This window comes from Labrus bergylta, chromosome 22 (genome assembly GCF_963930695.1).
Source record: "Labrus bergylta chromosome 22, fLabBer1.1, whole genome shotgun sequence".
Classification (NCBI taxonomy): domain Eukaryota; kingdom Metazoa; phylum Chordata; class Actinopteri; order Labriformes; family Labridae; genus Labrus; species Labrus bergylta.
Genome location: NC_089216.1, coordinates 19,124,490 through 19,130,942, shown reverse-complemented (window position 1 = coordinate 19,130,942; position 6,453 = coordinate 19,124,490). Strand labels below are relative to the sequence as shown.

Sequence of the window (6,453 nt, the reverse complement as noted above, 5' to 3'; positions counted from 1 at the left end):
CCATCTTCTTTGCAGGGAAGCAGACAGCCGGTGAAGGTACCAGATGTGCTCGGGTGGTGAGGTCTACTCTGGGACAAAGTCGATCAAGGTTATACATGATGTGTGGAGCCTACATTGTAAAATGCAGAAATTTGCGAGTATTTAATGGCAATACACTTTAGTTAAATTCCATTTCTACACATTGTATTTAGCCCCATGACACAGGAAGTGATGTCAAAAGACAAACGACATACTCGAGATTCAAGATTTTTTTTATTTGTCACATGCTCATACAGATGTGCAGTGAAATGGAAGGATTCTCAGCCGATGGATGGCTTTATTGGAGTATTTCTGCTGATGAAAATTTCCCTTTGAGAAAAAAAAAAATCTTTATTCAAACCCTTTATTGAAATGGTTTAAGCTCGTTGAATAAAACTCCATATGAGAGACATTAGCATGTACATATCAATGCTTGAGTTTTCAGATTCATTTGAGTTCACAGTGACCTTAAGTAGAAGCTCTCGCCAGGTAATGCTGGGTGCCAGTCAGAGGTTTGTCTGATGAAAAAATGTTTTTCTACATTTAACCTCCTACACATGAGTTCTCCAATGCCTTTTTCCAAATAATAGTACACAGCAAAGTCAATGCAAGCCTAAGAACACACATACACACATAGATCTATTCAATGAAAGGGGGGGTACCGTATTGGTCCGAATATAAGACGGCCTTTTTCCCCATCGAAATAGGTCTGAAAAAGTGGGGTCGTCTTATATTCGGGGTCTAGTATTCAGAGCGCAGCTCTAATTGTTCGCCTGTCCCTTTAAATGTCAACACACATGACGCGCTCTGGGAGGAGCAGGGGAGTGATGACAGTGAGAGAGAACACAGTGAGGACGTGTGTACAGGAGACATCGGAGGAGAAGTTTGACAAGCTTTAGTTTAGTTTAGTTAAAGATGTGGCCTGTATTTTCTTTGTTATTTAAAAATGTTGATAATATTGCTTGATTTTAATGTTGAATCATACTGTACATATTTTGACCTTGTGAAAAACTTTGTTTTGAAAAGTGCCGTAGCATATAACAATAAATAGGCCTACGTTTATTATTGTTATCATTATTACAACAACAGGTGTTTAATTCAATGTGTTTTTAATATTGGGGAGCGATGAGAGTGAGAGTGAACACAGCGGGACAGAGTGTGTGTGTGTGTGTGTGTGTGTGTGTGTGTGTGTGTGTGTGTGTGTGTGTGTGTGTGTGTGTGTGTGAGGAATAGAGAGGAAACATCGGAGGAGAAGTTTGGAGAGTTTTAGTTTAGCGGTAGTTTAGTTAAAAATGTTGCCTGTGTTTCCTCTGTTATTTCAAAATGTTAAAAACATGTTGATAATATTGTTTGATTGTTAATCGATTTTAATTTTGAATCATACTGTACATAGTTCGCCCTTGTGAAACACTTTGTTTTGAAAAGTGCCGTAGGCCTATACCGATAAATACGGTATGTTAATTATTATTATAATTATTAATACAACAGGTGTTTAATTCAATGTGTTTTTAATATTGTTATTTTCAAATAAAATGAAGTTCTTTAAAAAAAGTTCTTTACAAAAACAAGATCTGGTCTGCAAATCTTTTTTTTCTAAATATGAGTGTTGAAAAACGGGGGTCGTCTTATAATCAGGGTCGTCTTATATTCGGACCAATACGGTAATTGTTTTTTTTATTTGAAAGAGAAATTGTCCCACTACAATGTTTATTATTGTCTGCACTGTATTGACATAGGCATGAATGGCTCGACGTTTTCAGCTGCAGCAGCTGTTGCTCCTCCTGTTACTTGTACGTACCTTCGAAAACATGTACAGTAATTGTTTAGAAAATTCAAAATACCTTTCTTCTGGTGGTCATGTGAGATGATCCGCAGAGATGGTGAAAAGTTCAACCACAGTGCAGCAGGTTCAACTGTGGGTGAATCCGACTTAATATGGAATAAGTGAGCACTGGCTTTTCGCTTCCCATAATGATTTTGTCTATTGCAGCTTTAAAAATGCATTTCAGAATGTGAGCAATCCACAGGTGTCTCTTGTGTGAGAATGAAAAAGCCTCTTTGGGTGCATTAGGTGTCTGCATAGAGAGGAACCATTCAGGGGCATTATCGCACTGGAGCAAATTACATCACACTGTGCCACATTGGCGACAGAATTAAATCCCTTGACGCTGCACATTACAAAAGCAAGGACATTACTTTCTGTCAGGACCCCTCCCAATGCCAAACTATAACTTTAACGCTTCTTATTAATGAAGAATAAGCTGCCCAACAGTGCAGTGGTTCCCTATGCTAATGGGTTTGCTGTCTGGCCCCAGAGGGAAGGCGTCCGACTTTGTCAAATTTAATCTTTTAATAAGGTTTAATGCTATAAAGAGAGTCACCCCCTATTGTCCCACCCTTTTACCCATGTCTTATCCACGCTGGCCATGGCCGCTGTTTCCTCATGCATGCAGAAGAGCTTCTTTTCGCCTCACCCAGGACACATCAGATCTCAGTGGATGTGACGACAGAGAGGCGAGGGAAAAGGGAATATGGGGGGAGGTTGTTTGGGGGGGGCAGTGGGGGTTTTGCAAACAGGGCCTTGTTAATGGGTACACAATGTGCCGAGAGACAAGAAGCAGCACACTCCAGCAGACAGTGCTGTCATCACAAGGGGGGAGAGAGAGAGAGAGAGAGAGGGAGAGAGAGAGGGTTATTATTCCCCCTCTTTGTTTATTAGTTATCAGTGACAGGCACACAGACATGCGAGGCCTAAAGAATAAACTGACACGCACAGACACACCACACATGGCATGACGACACCCTCTCAGCGGCATGCAGGCAGAAATGAAGACGCGTAAAATAAGGAAATGAGCAAGGAGACACACATTCACACCCACATCCACACGCGCAGCATGCTTAAGTGAATCTTTCTAAATCAAAAGCCGGTATTGGATTCATTAGGGAGCTCTTAGCAGCTGTTCTCGTCTAACCACATCAAGGTGACGATTTAACACATGAATCTAACACTCAACACTTAGATAAGTCTTTTTTTTTGTCAAGAGATGGGGGAATTCTCTCAGTGAGCGGATGCCTAAGAAATGGGTTTTAAACCCAAAGTCATAAGTAGCGTTAAGCTGACAGTGTACTGCAAATGAAATCAAAATCAGTGTATTCTCGTAGGGCATTATGGTGGGTGTGGAACCTAAAAAAAATAAAAGCCCTGCTTGAGGCTTCAATCTCTGCAGTATGCACAGAACTCCACTTACAACTTGTTGCATTTTTTTCCACCATCTCATTCACAGCCCCTGATTGCTTTGTTTTCCTGCAGCTGGTTGCAGTGATGTGATATCATAGTTGCAATTTTATTACACGTTAGCTTTGGGTATTTGTCTCCAGCAGTGGCGATTCTAGAGTCTGTTGGGGCCTCAGGCAAAAAATAATTGGGGGCCCTATAACCCACATTTATCACCATAATCTATGTCATTGTCCCGAGGCTTACCCCTCTTCACCCTTTTTCCTTGATTCATTTTTCTCTCCTGTAGACGGATAATTCCTCTTTATTTTTCTTGGTTGACTTCTATTGACAAATTCTGGTTTTCACAGCAATAATGCATGCAACGCTTTACAAGGCAACGAGAGTGAATGCTTTTAAATGGGGCCCCCTTAGGGAGGTTTCCCACTGTCATTGCAAAATTTGCGCAGTTTTCTGCCTTGCCTGTTGACAAGCAGCGCCTCTGGTATCCAGTTGGTGGTTTGAGACACCTCCTGGCTATGTTACTAGAATATTTTTTTTATTTTTTTTTATTTTTTAAGGATACCTATTGTGTTGATCACCATGTTAAAAATCACATATAGTGTTACAATGCTGAATGCCCATACTAAACATGGGCAAAGTGGAATATCATGAGGTAAATTTATGTAGGAGTAATCCCAAAATAAGTCTGCAGAGCGCGCTAAACGGCAAATCATGCAATAGTTATCCGAGATGATACCAAGAATTTCACAAGTCTTTACATAGGCTCTCTTCTCCCAGCACTGGAGAGCAGCCCTCCCCTGGCAGCCCTGCAGTGTCCTGAATGGCCAATCAGAAGAGAGTGGGCACATGGGAAGGTGTGGTTTATAGAGATAGGATCTGATACGAGCCGTTTCACACAGAGGCTGAAATAAGGGTTCAAGTTCTTAAACGTCTTCATATTGCCAGGTCTCAGTGATTACAGTATTTTGTTGAGCATTATGTAATTGTTATGTTTTAGAATGACTGAATACACAAGAACCGTAAGATGTAAGAAATCATGTATGCATACGAGCCTACCAAAAGTGATCCATGTTGCGGCACTTATGTTCAATTTCACACACGTTTCCAAGAGATTTATAGCTGTAGAAATACATCTATCTCTGTAGATGCCACACTTTACATAATCTCCTTTATATGTACATGTACTCAAGCACCTTTTCAAGAGAAAAAGATTATCATTAATACTGGGCCTATTAATAAAAGCTTTACATAAACTCACAGTCTTTCAGATTGCTGTCCAGAAACGTCTTATTGTATCATTTGAAATACAAACCTCAGGTATATATATTTTGTAGTACAGCATCTTATTTATGTAGGACTATTTATTGCACCTTTCAAAGTGATGGATTGCTTCTAAACATGATGGATGGATGAGTAATAGGTAATAAAAGGGGTCACTCAGTTTGGGATACCATTCAATCAGCTGCACATTTTCACTCCCTCATTGTTTTCATCATGTTAATTTCAGGGGACAGCTTTGTCTTGTCTCTTTTTGTGTCGTTTTTTATTTGTATGGTACAAAAAACTACAACAGTGCAGATGTACTGACAATGGATTTTTCTTTTTTCCAAAAAGCAAAATGAGCTCCCTCCAGTTTAGAGCACTTTCATTCCACTCACAGCTCTCATCCCCAGAGTGAAGTTCAAGCACCAGAACACCAGTTTGAGATCATTTTCAGCCAGGTGTATCACAGCTGCAGCTGTAACTTTTAAGCACAGCAGTAGCTTTGTTTTGGGATTTTTAGAATATTTTCGTCATTTCCTTCATGGAGCTCCACCCTGAGAAGCTGAAGGACAGCCCTCTGTAGGTGCCAACCTAATAGTTGAGCTTGTCTTCTAAGAATGTGGGGCTTGAGTCAGTATGGTATAACTTTTCACTTTTACACACACAACTTAAATCAAGTAAAATAAGTCTACAAAAGACAAAAAACTGATATTATTTGTAAATTCTCTGACAACAATGTAGCAGCCGGTATGTCCTCCTTCTAAGTTTCCATTCTGGTCCTGAATGTTCTGTATATGTTTGGACCAGAGAAGGTAAGAGGTTTTAAGGCTCCCCCCGCACGGCAGGTTGGGACTCCCCTATATTTGCCAGGCAAATGGATAACCAACAGGTGTTTGAGCGATGCAAGTGAATTGGTTCAGATATAACTGATTCTACCCGACCTAGAAAGCCTCTGCCTCTGCAAACTAGATTAAATATTGGAGATGTTTTTGAAAGCAGAGAGAGGTTAGAACACTGAAGCTTCAGTGTCCTCGACATGGCAAACTACCTGCGCCTCGACCCTAGGGAGGATGGGAAGGCTTACCTGCCACATATCGCTCCTTTAAGTTTTGTTGACATTTTGATGAAATGTTAATGTTTGTTGCACATAAATGTGAAACTTAGACACCTTCCATTTACAGGAAAGATATTTGGGATGTTTTGCAGAAAGTATGATGAGATTTTATTTGACATGCTGCACTTGCTCCACTTTTATTAGCTTTACTTCTTTTTGGTCTCAGAGATTTTTGATGGGAGGGATACACGTTTGCACTTGAAATTTTCTTTTGCTGCCATGAATGCACCTGCAGGCTGAACAAACTAGTCGGACTCATTGAGTCATGGATTATAACACAGTAAGGTATTTACAAGACAGAAAACCTATAACAGTGGTGTAATCTGTCTGCACCTTTTACACAACACAATGCAGAGACAGACCCTTACATTTGCATTCACAGCTCTTAATCCAAAAACAAAATATTGCTAAAAAAAAAAAAAGGAGTCAATGCAAAAGAACACATACTGAGAAGTAGTGGGATCCCTGCCTCCTCAAACTCTATGTAATAAAAAGTGAAATATCCTGTGATTGGTTCCAGGGTGGTTGGGATTCAGAGCACTCTTTTTGAGAAAAATACACAATCAAGTGTTGTCTGTAGCTGGCACAGTATGCACTCCGATTAACTTAAGCAAAGGCAAAGACTCAGCTGTCAAAAACATTAAGCTCCTGGACAACATGGTGGGTATCTCAGGCTGGCAACGGAGGGGGTGTGGGAGGTCACAGAGAGAGACTGAAGAGAAGAGGGGAAAAAAAGCTGCAAAGAGGAGAGAAATCTGTTGGACTGCTTCTGTGTGTTTTAGTGTGTGGGTGTTTGTGTGCATGAGCAAACCAGTGAGTA

The 6,453-nt window shown here is 40.4% G+C and overlaps 1 long non-coding RNA gene across 1 annotated transcript; it reads right to left on the bottom strand.

Annotated features, from left to right (window-relative positions):
* Positions 1–233: 233 nt before the first annotated feature.
* LOC136177326 (uncharacterized) lies at positions 234–6,140 on the bottom strand. Its single transcript, XR_010664949.1, has 2 exons — positions 1,408–6,140; positions 234–797 (listed from the first exon to the last, which is right to left on the bottom strand). It is a non-coding gene; the product is annotated as an uncharacterized lncRNA (long non-coding RNA).
* Positions 6,141–6,453: the final 313 nt, after the last annotated feature.